The sequence below is a fragment of the Uranotaenia lowii genome, chromosome 2, assembly GCF_029784155.1.
Source record: "Uranotaenia lowii strain MFRU-FL chromosome 2, ASM2978415v1, whole genome shotgun sequence".
NCBI lineage: Eukaryota > Metazoa > Arthropoda > Insecta > Diptera > Culicidae > Uranotaenia > Uranotaenia lowii.
Genome location: NC_073692.1, coordinates 137167060 through 137185195, shown reverse-complemented (window position 1 = coordinate 137185195; position 18136 = coordinate 137167060). Strand labels below are relative to the sequence as shown.

The following is an 18136-nucleotide window of genomic DNA, read 5'->3' as shown; positions in this document are numbered from 1 at the left end:
TAGAGGAAGTTGGGGATATTTCGTCGTTTTTAATCCTTCTAGTACAAAAAGCAACACGGTTATCTAGAAGATCAATAAATGTACTAAAAATGATCATTCATGATGAAAAATTGTTGGATTACACTTTGTTTGACTGCATTTCTTTGAAAAATTTCTTATTTTTAGGGGAAAAGAGACAAAATGAGCCATTTGTCGTAGTCAAAACAAAAATTTGAGTACACCAATCGTTTCATCCGACATTTTTACATAAAAAAGTATGGTTTTTATGACTTTTTTGTTGCGAGGTAGATTGAGAGGTACATTCGGAATTATAACTTTACACTCAAAAAATAGGGGAAATCGGGCAAAATGAGGTGTTCAGAGTCTTTTAATCAGAAAGCGGTGTAGACCATTCGATTCCTCGTGTTTTTTTGCGTAAGAAATGATAGCTTACCAGAATTTAGTACTGTTTAGGCGATTGTAACAGTAATAGGTACCTTTTTGCCTTTCTTTCAGAAAGGTATAGTTATCGGTCGATTTGGGAGATCATTAATTATGGGTCTTAGATATATCTTTATAGGTACCTATCGAATCAGCTCGTCGAGTTCAGATGATGTCTGTGTATTTGTGTGTATTGGTGTGATTTTTTGTTAACTTATTTTGCAAGTTTTTGCGAAACTGGGCAGTACAATAAAAATGATTTTTAGCTTAAAAAATTAGATTTTTTTTCTTCTTCGTCCTATAAAAGAAAGAAAAAAAAACAAAATAGTTTGAAAATTAAATTTTCATAGTAATTATCATCAAATCATCACTCCAAAAAACGTGTCAATTTGGCTTGCTAGCCACAACCAGCAATCACTAATCAAGATGATCGAAAACATGGAGCGAAAAGCGCTGGGTACGCGTTCACTCCGTGTAATTCCCCTTAAGGAAAACAGAGGGCGCCACCGATCGAACGTCATGAATGAATTTATTGACAAATAGATGTTGGATAAACAAGAATGTTTAAATTTCAATTTTAACTAGTGAAGGAGTTATTACTTTAATGTTTACCAGTCCACCTTGAGGTTGAACCGGAATCAAAAATTAATTCTGGGTTTGAAACCCAAAATTAAAGTTCATGTAAAGGAATTGCACCGTGGGGTACAACCCCGAAATCAAATGACTCAAGCCTAAGGACTAGACCCTCACATCGCATATTTCTATAGTGATTGCAAGTCCCACCCTGCGCCCAACCATAGATTCTCAAGCACAAATTTCTTTGAGAAGGGGAAAACGACACGAGGACACGGGGACGCGGACGATGCCTGCACACCATCTCATCTTCTCTCTCACGTGCGTTCGTGCTCAGGGAGCTTTTTCCAAAGCACAAACGACAGGAGAGAATTTCGCCCGTGGAAGCAAATTGAATCCAATAAGACAAAGGCTTCTCAGTCCTCTCGAGCTTTAAGCTCTCGGGCTAGTTTTTTTGCTCCCTTTTCTCTTTCCTCTTCAAATCTAACGTTGCGCGGTGAAAGCTTTTCGTTCGCATTTAAAAACCTGTGCAATTGTTGCGTTGTTGTTGTTGGGGTTGGTGTCTGAGGATAACGGCTTGGGTTGGGAATCAATTCGAACTCTCACTTGCTGAAGCCAATGAAAGATAATAACCAAACAGTAGCGCCACCAAGTCCTCCATGATAGAGTTTAAAGTATTTGGGATTTTTGTTTTGAACATGCATATAAATCCGAATGAACCATTTTGGCCAGGATGACCAAAAACAAAATTGACAAAATTGACGGAATTGAAAAAATTTACCAAATTGACAAAATTAACAAAATCGACAAATTGACAAAATCGACCAAATTCACAAAATTGGCAGAACTGACAAAATTGAAAAAATTAACAAAATTTTCAAAACTGACAAAATTGACAAAACTAATCAAATTGCCAAAATTGAATAACATGACAAAATAGACAAAAATGACAAAATAGACAAAATTGGAAAAAATAAAAAATCTTGTCAATTTAGTCAATTTTGGGTATTTTGCGAATTTTGTCGATTTAATCAATTTTGTCATTTTTGTCAATTTTGTCAATTTTTTTAATTTTGTCAATTTTGTCTATTTTGTCATTTTTGTCAATTTTGTCGATTTTGTCGATTTTGTTAATTTTGTCAATTTGGTAAAATTTTTCAATTCCGTCAATTTTGTCAATTTTGTTTTTGGTCATCCTGGCCAAAATGGTTCATTCGGATTTATATGCATGTTCAAAAAAAAAATCCCAAATGATTTAAACTCTATTATGGAGAACTTGGTGGCGCTACTGTTTGGTTATTATCTTCCATTGGCTTCAGCAAGTGAGAGTTCGAATCGACTCCCAACCCAAGCCGTTATCCTCAGACATCAATCCCAACAACAACAACGCAACATTTTTTTTTTTTACATTACATTGCATTTTATTTACCATTTTTTGTTTAACAATTAGTATTCTTACAAGTTAAGTGATACCGCATAAGAGCTTTTCATTCTTCAGGTTATTTTGATTTTACTTTAATGATCTAGTTTTCTTTTCTTCACCTAAGTTTTAGTTTCCAATTTGAGCTATATTGCTCTATTCATGTTTTTTTTTTATCTTGTACACTTATCCTACACCTAATCTAATATTTACATATTTACAACTATTTACAGAGGCATAACTATTTACAAGGATACATAAAGTCAAGGGATTAATTATAAATATCTCTTATTGATTGAAATTCAGATACTAAGGCTTTAGTTCGATGACGTGTTTCAAAGAGCTCTATTCGTTTCACTAGTGGGTCAAAACATGCTAGTCGATGGACCTCGGTTGTTCTAGTATGTCGTGGAAGATCCAGGATCAGCTTCAGGAACCTATTTTGCACTACTTGGAGTTTGTGTATGTGGGTTTTGGCACAACCTTTCCAAATAGGGGAGCCGTATTCCAACATTGGAGAGACAATCTGTTTGAATACTGCAAGTTTGTTAGCGGTTGATGTTTTGGCTCGACGTGCAATTAATGGATACAGTCTATGGAGAATTACGATGGACTTTTGGACTCTGTCGTCGATGTGTGCCCTGAAGAGGAGTTTACTGTCCAGTATGAGCCCAAGGTACCGAACCTGAGAGGACCACTCGATTTCATTGTTCGTTACTTTTATTTTCTTCTTTGGCTTTAGGCGGTCCGTATTACGATGGGGAAACACAATAATTTGTGTCTTGGCAGAGTTGACGCAAATTTTCCACGTGGAAAGATATTTCGTGTACGCATTGAGTCCAAGTTGCAGTTTAGACACAAGGGCTCCGATGACCCTACCTTTGTAGCTAATTGCTGAGTCATCTGCAAATAGGGCTAATGTTCCTCCACAAGGCAACGGTGGGACATCCGAGATGTAAAGATTATACAATATTGGACCCAGAATACTCCCTTGGGGTACCCCGGCTGTAATTGGGTATGGTTCTGAAAGTACACCAGCGACGGATACTTGCGATGTCCTTCCATGAAGATAGCTACCAAGAATTTTGATTAGATATGTTGGATAGTTGAATTCGATAAGTTTGTGAATTAGCCCACTATGCCAAACATTATCAAATGCTTTTTCGATATCCAGCATAGCCATAACTGTGGTTTTGGAAACTTCTTTGGCTCGTTGAATATAATTTGTGACTCTCTGGAGTTGATGGACTGTTGAGGGACCACGGCGAAACCCAAACTGTTCTGTAAGAAAGATGTTGTTTTCCTCTGTGTGGTTGAGGAGCCTGGTGTAGATAACCTTTTCAAACAGTTTGCTAATTGAAGAAAGGAGGCTGATTGGTCTATAGCTAGACGGGCTTGTGGGATCCTTCCCAGGCTTTAGGATAGGAACAACTTTTGACAACTTCCAGGTCGTTGGGTAAAATCCAAGTTCAAGGCAGCGATTAAAGATTTTCACCAAGAGAGCAGTCGTCTCAGGTCCCAAGTGTTTCAAAACAATGTTAAAGTGACCATCGAATCCCGGGGCTTTCATGTTGCGGGTGAATTTAATAGCTGTTGTTACCTCATTTGCTGATACTTTTTGATCCTCAGGAAAGTTGGTTGGAGCATGTTGAAATCGAGAGACACTTTGAGTAACCGACGCTTCCTTTGGACTAGCAATGTTCAAACCCAGTTCGTGAGCGGACCTGAATCTACTAGAGATAGCATTTGCTTTTTCACATGAAGTTAAGTGTACTATATCATTATCCCTGAGAGGCGGTATTGGTTTCGGTTTGTTTTTCAAAACTTTAGATAGTTGCCAGAAGGGCTTTGAGTACCTAGGGAGATTTTTTATGTCTTTGTTGAATTGCTTATTTTTCAACTTCACTACCCTGACTGCTATTATTTTATTTAATTTTTTATACAAGACTTTTCTATTTTGATTTCTAGTTCTCTGGAATTGTCGTCTAATACAATTTCTAAGTGATATAATTCGTTTTGTTTCTTCATCTAAAGGGGTAAACTTACTTGTCACCAGCGTAGTTGGAATATACCGATCTTCAGCTTCCTCGATGTTTTGTGAGAGTGCTTCCAGCACCCTATCGATGTCATCCTCTGTTTCTAGACAAGGGTTCTCGTCTATCCGCTCTTCGACAAATCGCTGCAGCCTCGACCAATTTGCCCGGTGATAATTTTTCCTACGATGCTGTTGTCGTGAGTTGATGGTTTGGTCTAGTTCAAAAACGACTGGAAGGTGATCTGATGACAGGTCGACTAAAGCACACGCAGGAGAGAAGCCGTCGATGATGTTGGTAAGGCAAATGTCAAGCGTAGAACCGGCCCCGGTTGGGGAGAAGAAGGTTGGTGATGCCGGATGTAACACAGTGTAGTGACCAGCCTGTAGATCGTCAGCGAGTATGGTACCGTTTTTGTTGTTTCTGGCGTTTGCCCAGGAAGAGTGCCGAGCGTTCAAGTCGCCAGCAATGATGAATTTGTTTCTTCGGCGAGTGAGTTTTTGGACATCGTTTTTGAATCTTGTTGAGCTACCATCCGAGAATTTGCATTGTGACGGGCAATAAACCGCAACCACGGTGATTGGCCCATCAGGAGACATCAGTTCGATTCCAACTGCTTCTATCATGGATAGTTGGAAGTCAGGCAACGCTTGGAATGCTAGCCCTTTCCGGATGAAAATGGCGACGCCTCCTTTTTGAGCTCGAGTACGATCGAATCTGATTACGGTATGGTTTGGCAGGCTGAAGGAAACAGTTGGTTTAAGGTGCGTTTCTGTAATCAGTGCGACATCTATTCGGTTGTTTTGTAGAAATTCGATGATTTCCAGCTTTTTGGCCGCCAGAGAGCGGGCATTCCAGTTAAGAAATTGGATGGTGAATGTTAAGCTGTACGAAAAACTGCATCATCTGCATCATCATTTTTTGCAATTCGGCAACCAAGGATGCCAGCTGGGCGATTGTGTTAGTTGTTGGATCCGAAGATCGTGGGTTTGGAATATTGTATGATGGAAACCATTGGTTCGATTCAGGATTGAAGCCAGGAGGGGAAACAGGAAGTGTTTCGTTTTGTTTTCTTGGTTGATTGGGAAAAGGTAGGGGCTCAAGATTAGGCACCATTCTTGTACGTGGGACCGGAAGTTCGGGGAATGTGTCCAAATCGATGAGTTCGTGTTTCCTCTTCTTGAGTTGATGGGGCTGGTTACGCTTTGAGGCTTCCATCCTGATGCGCCGATATTCTTCACGCTTCGAGCAGGTTCTGTCCGTTGATTTGTGCGCACCTCCGCAGTTTGCACATTTAAAGATGGAGTTTTCGAGATTGCAATTTTCGGTTAAGTGCTGCTCGCAGCAAACGTTGCATCTGGGTAGCATGAAACAGTTACGAGTGCCGTGGCCAAAATTCAGACACCGTAAGCACTGCGTAACGCTCTGGGTCGGTCCTTTGTACGCTTCCCATTTGACAATAACACTGTTGATTGATCGGATGGCTTGCAGGGCACCGAGTGTTGCAGTACCTTTGGTAAAATGTACCAGATACAGACAGTCTCGGTAAGTTTGGGTTTGATTGCGTCGGTTCATTGGGTAAACTACCAGCGGTTGTAGTTTATATTTGTCACGAAGTTCCACTAGAATTTCGTCAGGCTTCATCATAGGCAGCCCCCTGATCACGGCTTTGAAAGGCTTCTCCGCAGCTACATCGTGAGTGTAAAAGCCAATATTAGCTTTGGAGAGGTACGTTTTGGCTTTATTATACGCTTCACGGGTATTGGTGATAATTTTCGCTCCCATCCTAGTAAGCTGATACTCGGCAATGATGCCAATCGCTTGCATTGTTCGCTTGAGTTTGTCAATGGGGACGGACTGAACGACCAATGGCGGCAATTTTTGTTTGAGCGGCCTTTGATTTTTCGACGACGAGCCTTCGTCCGCGGGCACCTGGTCTTCTTCTTCATCCGACAGAATGGCAAATCGATTCGAATTCCGATCGGATTCCGTGACACTTCCAATAAGGGGAACCGGTATAGGCATGGATGCATTACTGTTTCGCTTTCCCCTTTTCTCAATTGGGCTATCGGTTGATTCGTTGGGATTGAGACTCTTCTTTTTCTTCCTCTTTCCTCCCATACTTCCACTGATCACTCAAGACTCTGGCAAGAGTTATTGAGTAATTCGAGAGCGAGCGCGTAAACTTGACTGCGATACCGAACTAGGAGAAATTTAGAGACGCGTCTGTTCTGTAGTACTTTCACTCACAACAACGCAACAATTGCACAGGTTTTTAAATGCGAACGAAAAGCTTTCATCGCGCAACGTTAGATCTGAAGAGGAAAGAGAAAAGGGAGCAAAAAAACTAGCCCGAGAACTGAAAGCTCGAGAGGACTGAGAAGCCTTTGTCTTATTGGATTCAATTTGCTTCCACGGGCGAAATTCTCTCCTGCCGTTTGTGCTTTAGAAAAAGTTCCCTGAGCACGAACGCACGTGAGAGAGAAGATGAGATGGTGTGCAGGCATCGTCCGCGTCCCCGTGTCCTCGTGTCGTTTTCCCCTTCTCAAAGAAATTTGTGCTTGAGAATCTATGGTTGGGCGCAGGGTGGGACTTGCAATCACTATAGAAATATGCGATGTGAGGGTCTAGTCCTTAGGCTTGAGTCATTTGATTTCGGGGTTGTACCCCACGGTGCAATTCCTTTACATGAACTTTAATTTTGGGTTTCAAACTCAGAATTAAATTTTGATTCCGGTTCATCCTCAAGGTGGACTGGTAAACATTAAATTATTAACTCATTCACAAGTTACACTTCTGTTCTGAATGTATTTAGTATTCGGGTCGGCCAATGTCTGGACTGTTTATCAAATTCATGATCATAAAGTTTTCACTGTCATACGATAGGCTAATGCCTAAATCGTAAAATTGTCAGTTGAATATTTTGTCAAGATTGAAGGTTTTGTCAATATTGTCAATTTTTTACAAATTGTCAGTTTAGTTTATCTTGTCAATCATGACAATTTGATGAATTTTTGACGGTTATCAATTGTCAATTTGACAAAATCGAATAAAAAAACAAAATATACAAAATGTAAAGTATTCGCAATTATGAAAAAATTTACAAAATTGATAAAATTGACAACATTGACAATATTGACAAGATTGACAAAATGGATAAGATTGACACAATCGACAAAACTGACAAAATTGACAAAATTGATAAAACTTGCAAAATTGACGAGATTGCCGAAATAGACAAAAGACAAAATTGGCAAAACTGACAAAATTGACCAAATGGAGAAAATTGACAAAATTGACAAAATATAAAAATTGACGAAATTGACAATATTCACAAAATTGACCACATTGACAAAATTGACAAGATTGACAAAATTAACAAAACTGAACAAAGTTGACAAAATTGACAAGACTGACAAAATTGACAAAATTAACAAAATGACTTAATTGATAAAATCGACAAGATCGTCAAAATTTACAAAATTAGTAAAATTCATAAAATTGATAATATTGATTAAATCGACCAAATTGACAAATTTGACAAATTTCATAAATTTACCAATTCTACAATTTTGAAAAAATTGACAAAATTGGCAAAATTAATAAAATTGACAATATTGACAAAATTGACCACATTGACAAAATGGAGGAAATTGACAAAATTTACAAAATTGACAATATTGACAAATTTGACATAATTGACAAAATTAACAAGATTGCAAAATGGCGGAATTGTTTAAACTGACAAAAATGATCAAGTGACACAATTAAAAATATTGACATTTCAAAATTATCAAAACTTTTTACTTTTTAATTTAATTCTACCTTTTTTGGTACGTACCCTTCGTTGCAGTATCGTATTTTACTCTAGCAATTGTAATTTTATCCAATAATTTTATCAAGTATTTGTTTCTTTAATTGAGAGGATTAATTATTTGAAATACATAGTCAGGAATCTTTTTTGAATTGTATTCTTAATTTTTTATGCCCCTTCCATTTCAAAGTTACCTATATCTCCAAAAGGAGTAAATTGAGTGAGACTAAAATGTCATAGAAAACAAATCATACAAGACATTCCAGAATCCAGTCATTCAAAAATCTTCAATTAGTTGCAAATAATGTTATTCATTTGAAAATTATGATTATATCAAAATACCTATATCCTATAAAAAACTTTGAATCTTCATTTCTTAAATTCATTTCGGATTGACTGCGTTTAAAATTCTATAATTATAACTCAGAATTTGTAAATCTATCATTTCTTATTATTTTGTGTCATATGAATCCAAATATAATTTACAGGCTGTAAGAAAGGCTACAATCCACTGTCAGGTGTATTAAACCGGGTTTTTTGATAAAAAATCCTCACTGTGGACTTTTAGACTACGTAAGCTAAACCATCCCATTGGAATTTGTCATCGAAGTAAAAGGATAAATTAGTCGGGATAATCGGAAGGGACCTCCCCTTGAGTAGAGTGGCCAATCGAGAAACCCACTGTGCGCGCGGTTACCAGTCAGTCAGTACTGTGTTGCAACATTCTCAAAACCTGCGCGCAGGTTGGTAAGTAAACGGACAAGTCGCAATCAAGTTGCCACCACATCGATTCCGTGCCCGTTTCGGCCAAACTCCGGCCGACTCATTACTCTTGCTTGGGGTAGGTACTGGTTGGAAGCATTCGATCGCTTGCTTGCAGCCTTCTTTATCTTATGTAGTTGGAACCTTCCTTCAACGACTTGCCAGCCTGATCGCAAATATGGAGCCCATCCGTCTCCACGCGGAGAAGCAGTAGTAAAAGGAAGCGTCTCGTTGCGTGCACACGTTGGTTCTTTTTGCGCGTGCACTTTAGCACTGATGCGTATACTTTTTTTTAATCATTTATCATACCGTCGACAGTTCTACGAGATTGCAATTTCCTTTTATATCAATTTCACTTTTGATCGCCGCCGTCGCCTTTTGCTTTCGCCGGGTTCAGGAACATTTCTCGAGGATACGGTGCCTGTTGTTGAATTCCGCGCGCTAACTTTCTGCGCCCTCGCGAGACGTCGCGGAAGCACGTGATGGCTTGATTTGTGCGACACGCAAATTAACATATTGTCAACAACGCCGCTAGAACAGGACCTACGCGTGGGATAAGTAGGAAAACGCCTGTCGGTGATCCACTATAGTGTCTAGTTTTTATACAGTGTTACAGAGAAAACAAGTCCAATTATCCCAAGTGATACATTGCAAAGTGCAAACGATAGACGGCAGCCTGCAGTAGTTAATGTAACCAGTTAAGTAACTCGGCGTAGTATTACAGAATCATCTACCCCGGACCGACATGGCGGGCGACAGTGAATTATCCTAAGCTACATCCCTGATCATCTAACACCCGGCAAGGCAGCTAAATAGTGCGCTAAGTGTGTGCCCCGACCCGAGAAATTAATAATGCCATAATTAAGGTGTCATTATCAACGCAACGCCTTGGTAGCTAATTACCAATTTTTTCCCTTCAGATGACAGGGATTCTGGGCTACCGGTATCATTTTGAACCACATCTGACCCTTTTCAGCGTCCGTCGGATTGCCATTAGTGGTTCTCAAAATGTGTATAATCACGGGCGATTTCTGTTAAATTTCATTGCTCTCGCGATTGGTTGATTCTTGTTTTGGCCGGATGCTGGGACTACACACTTCAAAATAAAGGGTGTGATTGAAGCTCACACTTACGAACACGTTTTGATTGATGTGATTTTTAAGATGGCTTAACTCATTACAATGTTGCAACTTTTATTGCGGGAACTTTGTTTTTTTTTCCCTGGGACGCCAGAAAAACAATTGGTAGTTCGTCGAACAATTTCTGGCTCTAATCTAGTATCTAAGTAGTTTCATCCAATATTTTTCTCACATTATTCTTTTTCTTATTTCAAAATAAAAAATAGTTCATATCAGATGCATTCTTTTAGACAAGAGTCAACAATTAAGACTGTTCAGCCTGTTTAATTGACTACTTTTGTTATAAATTTAATTAAAAACATAAAAAAACTTTGTTTCTAATTTACCATAGTGCACAGTGGTCAAAAATGTAAAAAAAAAAACATGATCGTTGCTTAGTAGGTTTTGATTATGAAGATTTCGACTGTATGTTTAAGTGTTCAAATAACGGCAAATCAATCCAATTTTGTATTTATAAACGACGTTTAATTTATTCCGACGTTTCGGTGTTTATTGACACCATCATCAGGGATCAAAGTTGTCCTTTATTACTTATTCTTTTTTGTTGTTGTAAAAACGTACTGTTTATTCCAATTATAGGGGGATAAATGGAAAAAATAAACATTTTCTTATAGAACTCATTCTACTGTAAAACTTTATCGAAGACACCTAGAAGACTTTTTTTACATTTTTGATCACTGTGTGGTGGAAGTGAATAGAATAAAAAAGGACAGTTTAAGAATTATATAAATTCCTGTCGTAAAAGAGAACAAGCGTAATTTTTTTTTCATCATTGTTTAACACCGTGTTTATTCTTGGTAAATCGAAGACAACGAATTAGCTATTTTTGAAAATTTGCCACATTCTAGATTAGACTCTTCCCAAAGCACCATTCGCGAAAAATCCTTCGATATAAACTATTTTGTACTTGCTGTGCTAAATTTGGACTACATGTTTGAAATCTACCTTTTTCTAAAAGCTATCGATCTTCGTCTATAACTCTATTTTATTTTCATATTTCCCTTTCTATCTTCTTTTTCTTCTAAAAAAGTGCTAAGCTAAGAAAACGGTTGTAAAAACAAAAAAGCGAGTTTGGCTCCTTAAAACTTAATTGTATGAGCCGTTTCAAATAAAGAATTACTAAAAAAAACTATTTTTTACTAAACTTTCATTATTAACGTTCTCTATTCAAATTAACTCTAAAAATGTATCCCAAAAAATCTTTGAATTTCACATTTCATAACTGCGGAACGACCGTGCACTCAAGGTGGTTACACTTATGTACATTAGGGTGTCCCAAAATTGCATAACTTCTGGGAATCTGGGGGCTCACCCTCCAAATGGTAGATTAGGATGTGCAGAACAAACTTTTGTATGGGGCCGACTAAAAAAAATCATGTTTAGAGGTTCCGCAAGCGCGATCTTTGAAAAAAGTCCACTTTCAAAAGATATGATTTTAAATACATTCTGGGTCCAAAAATTTTCATAAAACTTATTTATTTTATATTTTTTTAATTTTGTTTGAGTTAAATACTACACGTAAAAAATGAAACATTATCAAAATTTGTATCAAAATGTAAAACAAGCAAGCTATTTCGAAGAAAAAAAATTTTTTTGGTCCAAAAATTTTGAATTCAATTGGCCAAAATGTGTACCAAGCGTAAAATATTTTTCATACCAATTCCATCAAAAGATGCGAATTTTTGTGTACTTAAACTTTGCTGAACGAAACATGTTGTTTGTATCATAGTGTGAAGAGCTATTCACGGTTGAATCCTTAATAAAAATCACAATTTAGGATATTTTTTATTTAATTTATCAAATTTGTCTTAATAAATACCTACTTTAAAATCAAAATACTTGCAAAAAATGACTTAGATGGTTTAAGGGAGTAATCAGAAGGCCATATGCCAAATTTGAGTGGGTTCGGACAACAGGAAGGGGTTGCACTGAATCTCAAGTGTGAAAAGGATTCTGAGACATAGTGTTCTAAAGAAGCATAAAAAACTGTTTTTCATCATACATTTTTTTCTTTACCAATCGATTGCTTAGTTATGAAGATTTTATTAAAATTTCAATTAAGACTAACATTTCACCTGAAGACTGCAACTCGATTGGACTTAAGACAAAAAAGTTATGGCTGTTCAAAGATTGTATTTTGGTTACAAATAGTCTTGTAAAACGCAATGAGTAAAATGTACTCATTGTGTGTTAAACGACAAATTGCCACAAAAATACAATCTTTGAACAGTCATAACTTTTTTATTTTAAGTCCAATTGAGTTGCAGTCTTCAGGTGAGATGTTAGTTTAAATTGAAATTTTAATAAAATCTGCATAATCAAGCAATCGATTATTAACGAAAAAAATGTATGATGAAAAACCAGTTTTTTATACTTCTTTAGAACACTATGTCTCAGCATCCTTTTCACACTTGAGATTCAGTGCAACCCCTTCCTGTTGTCCGATTCCGCTCAAATTTGGCATATGGCTTTCTGATGACTCTCTTAATCATTCAAGTCATTTTTTTTGCAAGTATTTTGATTTTAAAGTAGGTATTTATTAAGACAAATTTGATAAATTAAATAAAAAATATTCTAAATTGTAATTTTTATTAAGGATTTAACCGTGAATAGCTCTTCACACTATGATACAAACAATATGTTTCGTTCAGCAAAGTTTAAGTGCACAAAAATTCGCATCTTTTGATGGAATTGGTATGAAAAATATTTTACGCTTGGTACACATTTTTGTCAATTGAATTCAAAATTTTTGGACCAAAAAAATTTTTTTTTCGAAATAGCTTGCTTGTTTTACATTTTGATACAAATTTGGATTACTTTTTATTTTTGACGTGTAGTATTTAACCCAAACAAAATTTAAAAAATATAAAATAAATAAGTTTTATGAAAATTTTTGGACCCAGAATGTATTTAAAATCAAATCTTTTGAAAGTGGACTTTTTTCAAAGATCGCGCTTGCGGAACCTCTAAACAAGATTTTTTTTTAGTCGGCCCCATACAAAAGTTTGTTCTGCACATCCTAATCTACCATTTGGAGGGTGAGCCCCCAGATTCCCAGAAGTTATGCAATTTTGGGACACCCTAATGTACATACATACACAATCTTCAAATTTCATATTTTTATGCTTGAATGTCTTAAAATATATTCAAAAACAATCGAGAACTGATTATGTTTCATGTTTCATGGTACTGATTTTAAACTTCATTTCTAGCAAATATTTGCAAATTCGCAACAAAATTCTGAAATAATCTAATAAAATTAGCATTGCATTGAAAGTGTGTTTTCTGATTCTGACAATTTTACTTTGTTTTATACAAAAGTTTAGAATTTCACAGAGTTGCTTGAAAACATTATTCTCATCAAAATTTCCTTTTTTGTCTGTAAGATCGGAAAAGGCTAGGCCTCATAGCGATCTGATGGACCATGGGCGGCCAACACTTATTATTCATATGTTTTCTTCTTTTTCTTCTATCATAAGGTTGCCAGAATTGTTCAAGCACATCTCCGGGCCAGACAAATCCGGGACATTTTAATCTAAAAGCTTCCGGGAATTCGATTTCAAAATTTTCAACCGAAAATCTGAAGTACCGTAAACTGGGGTAACTTTGATCAACATGAAATTTTTGTAGATAATCATCATTATCTAAGTAAAAAGTTAAAATATCTGAAAACTGTTTAATACGTTTGATGGCCTATAAATTGAGTTACAAATAAGCTAAATTTGGTTTATATTTGAAGATTTTTGATGTTACTTAAAATGCAATTTTAAAATCTTAAAATATCTGGTTTTTCGAAGGCTCACTAACAAACATCTCTCCTGATAAAATTTAAGTTTTTAGGATCAAATGGGTTGTTTTATGTGAAAGTTCAACTCTTTTTTTAATTACGTTTAGTTTAAGTGTTATTTGTATGGTCATTTAGTAATAATTCCTCGGTATTGAAAAAAACGGTAATTTCCCATGAGACAGTCCGTATAGTAAAAATGGCTAAAACACTATCAAATGGTTCAAATTTAAGAAAAAAAGAACATGAGAACAGTGCGAGGACCTAATAAATTGCATGAAGGCAAAATTTCATTTGTTTTTGAGGTCAAAAATATTGAGAATTGTTTATAATTTTTGCCCCTTGATGTATGCAGCAACATTGTCCATCTTTTGATTATAATTGTTTTTGAAAAAAAAATCTTGAAAAAATCAGTTTAGTTCTAACAAAAATTACTGTGATTAATGTTTATGCCTTCTATGCTAAATGGCACCATAACAATAATTTTGAAGATGTTTAGGTACGTAAAAACAATAGTGATCAAGTTTACCCCGAAACTCGAAATCTGGTTTTGTAACAAACATTTAATTGTAACCACCAATGTCGTTCAAATTTATTGCAATCAATGATCATGTTTTATACTCCTCATCTCAGTACGTGTTTTAAAATTTTTAGATATTACGAAAAAACAACCCCTTCCAAAATATTCAAAAATGAATGAAAAAAGTGATCAAAGTTCCCCCAGTTTACGGTATATCTTCTTTTCAACAGAAATCAAGAAGAAAAACAATTAAAACTTTTTTTTTTATCGAAACATATTAGCAGATTTTAAAATCATATTTATTATTTTAGAAAACCGATCTTGATTATTTGGACAAACAATTTTGTTTTTTAACGCAAAAAATAAAAAAAAAGATGAAAAATGATTGATTTCACACGAAACTCCCAAAGTTTGACGCTAATTGAAATATGTTGTCACTGTTAATCTTTTTGCTTTTTTTGTATGAGGTTTTTCTTTTGCAGATATTGTTTATCACAACCTTCATCACTATTAAACTCGCAGTGTTCAGTAAATATTTGAAAACATCCACTGATCTTTTAGAATTTTGTTTTTTTTGTAGAAAATTATCGGGAGTGGCTGTCAAACAAACAAAGAAGGTGATGAACAAACACGCACACTATTACCAGAACTCATTATTCAAAAAGTAAAAAGGTAAACAAAGCCTACGTTACTTGCCAGGATGTTTATGTATTCAAGGCAAGAATCCTAAAAAGCAGTTGGCAATGATTTTTTTCTCTAGTTTTCGCTGGTACAGCAATGATGGTTGTTTGTTTAAAATGCAACTGACGTAACGAATTGTCTTGGTTACAATGTTTACAAAAAAAACTTTTACTAAAACTTAGCACGGGATTTCCATCGCCACCTGAGATACAGTACCGTTCATAATCTATATATATATAAAAAGCAATTATCTGTATGTTTGTTTGTTTGTTTGTTTGTTTGTTTGTTTGTCCTCTATAGACTCAGCCGTCTTAAGAGCTAGAGATCTGAAATTTGGCATGGATGCTCATTAGGACCAGGAATGATGAAAAATGTTTTTAGATTTTTGGACGACCCTTTCTGAAGGGGGTCGTCCATACAAGACAAATATTGTTTTCACGTTATTGACGTTATTTTCCGTCGGATTGTGATGAAAATTTGCACATGAGTGTTTTGAGAGACGAGCAATCGATTACAGTTATCAAATTTAGGGTCAGGGGTCGGCCAAAGGGGTCGTCCATATCCACTGATTCATGTTTTTGCGATATTGGCGTTATTATACATCGGATTGTGATGAAAATTTGCACATGAGTGTTTTAAGAGACGAGCAATCGATTATAGTTATCAAATTTAAGGTCAGGGGTTGGCCAAAGGGGTCGTCCATATTCACTGAATAATGTTTTTGCGATATTGGCGTTATTATACACCGGATTATGATGAAAATTTGCACATGAGTGTTTTGAGAGACGAGCAATCGATTACAGTTATCAAATTTAAGTTCAGGGGTTGGCCAAAGGGGTCGTCCATATTCACTGATTAATGTTTTTGCGATATTTGCTTTATTTTACATTGGATTGTGATGAAAATTTGCACATGAGTGTTTTGAGAGACGAGCAATCGATTACAGTTATCAAATTTAGGGTCAGGGGTCGGCCAATAGGGTCGTCCATATCAACTGATTAATGTTTTTGCGATATTGGTGTTATTATACACCGGATTGTGATGAAAAACTCACGAAATTTCACTTCTTCGTCCTGACTCCACAAAATGCTTCAGAAAAGAAATTTGTGTATCGATGAGTTCTGAAGACCAAAAACAGCTCATCCGAACGAAAATTTCGAAGCTAGAGAGGCTACTGAGGCCAGCAGAACGATATGAAATTTCGTTAGTCACGTCACTCGCGTCGCAGAATAAGCCCCATTGACGTTAATTTTCGTCGGATCGTGTTGAAAACTTGCACATGAGTGTTTTGAAAGACGAACAATCGATTTCAGGTGTCAAATTTTGTGTAAGGGGTCAGCCAAAGGGGTCGTCCATATGAACTGTTCACTGTTTCTGCGATATTGACGTTATTATACATCGTATTCAGATGAAAATTGGTACACGATAGTTTTGAGTGACGTGCAATCGATTTGAGGTATCACAACTGATTTCACTTATCTAAACTGAAATCAGGGGTCGGCCAAAGGGGTCGTCTCTATCAACTATTCACTGTTGATGCAATATTGTCGTTATTATACATCGGATTTAGACGAAAATTGGTACACAAGAGTTTTGAGATATGTGCAATGGATTTCAGGTATTAAATGTAGTGTAAGGGGCCTGCAAAGGGGGTCGTCCATATATACCTTTCAATATTTTTGCAAGATCGTCGTTATTTTACATCGGATTGGGATGAAAATTTGTACACGGTAGTTTTTAGGGACGGGCAATCGATTTCATATGTCAAATGTTTTGCCATGGGTCATCGTCCATATGAATTTAAACCTGATTTTAACAATATTGACGTTATTATACAATGGATTGCTTTGAAAATTTGCACACAGGAGTTTTGAGGGAAAAGCAAAAGATTTCAGTCATTAAAGATAGTATAAGAGCCTCCGAAAGGGGTTAAGCTTTTTGGCAATAATTGCGTTGTTATGCAATAATCCAGTCGAAATTTATACACGTGGTTTTTTGGCACGGTCAAAAGATTCCTGATTTCCAATTTAGTAAAAGACAACAGACAAAGTGATCGTCCAATATTTTTGCAATTATTACTTAACAATGAATTCAGAAGTGCATCTGGAAAATGCTTGGCAATTGGCTTTCATACAAACTGTTCATGACATATTCCAAGTTAAGAGCGAAACGGAGTTCGTATGGGATCAGCTAGTCTAATATATAAAGATGAGTTGGACTATATATGTTTGTTTGTTTGTATGCACCTTATACAAATCCACACCGCTTAACCGATCAGCCTGAAATTTGGTATTTGGTACAGCTTTCGTTTTTATTCACACGAACCAAAAGTCATGGCACCCATTCTTCAAAACCGAATTTTCGTTTTGGCGGGGTTGTTTTCTCCATCACCATGGGCCGGGCATTAGAAACGACAATGAAGAGTTCACGTCGACTGCAAAGCAAAACAAAGCTTGCTGAGCATTAAAGATTCGAAAGGTAGAATTTTGGCGGGTATTTTTTTTCCTTCTACTGTTCAAAACACGTGGTACCGGTACGAGATATTTGGATGCAATAATGAGCCTACATTTTGCATTGAAAATAGAATTTGAGAGCCTACAAGAATATACAGTGAACTGAACAGTGAACAGTGAATAGAATTCTTCAGCTGAATGAACTGATTTTTATAAATTTCAGCTTTGAGGAACCAACTATTGTCAAATTTTTGGAATCCCTCATAGAGAAAGAAAAATAATAAGTTTCACAGTTATACGTTGAATACTTCGATTTCATATCTTTGAAAGCCGTCGGGCAATTTAAACGAGGAATTGGAATATTGATCGTTCATTATATGGAAAAACTTATAGCCAAATCCAACGCATGAAACTTTTTAGGAGGTAATGAGGTTTTTAGTTTTATACAATTCAATTTCTTTGGCCAATTTATAACGTTTGAGTTCTTTTTGGTCAACAATGTGTTCATTCTGAGAAAACTTATTGTAGAACCGTTTA

At 36.1% G+C, this 18136-nt stretch overlaps 2 protein-coding genes across 9 annotated transcripts in view; one reads left to right on the top strand and one right to left on the bottom strand.

Annotated features, from left to right (window-relative positions):
• The window catches only part of LOC129742161 (sodium/hydrogen exchanger 7), a 301385-nt gene that overhangs the window by 171296 nt on the left and 111953 nt on the right, over positions 1 to 18136 (bottom strand). The gene's annotated exons all lie outside the window — the stretch shown is intronic.
• The window catches only part of LOC129742167 (zinc finger protein 62 homolog), a 34586-nt gene continuing 25812 nt past the window's right edge, over positions 9363 to 18136 (top strand). The window contains exon 1 of the mRNA XM_055734027.1: positions 9363 to 9719. The gene's annotated coding sequence lies outside the window, so the exon portion shown is untranslated. The remainder of the gene's footprint in view (positions 9720 to 18136) is intronic.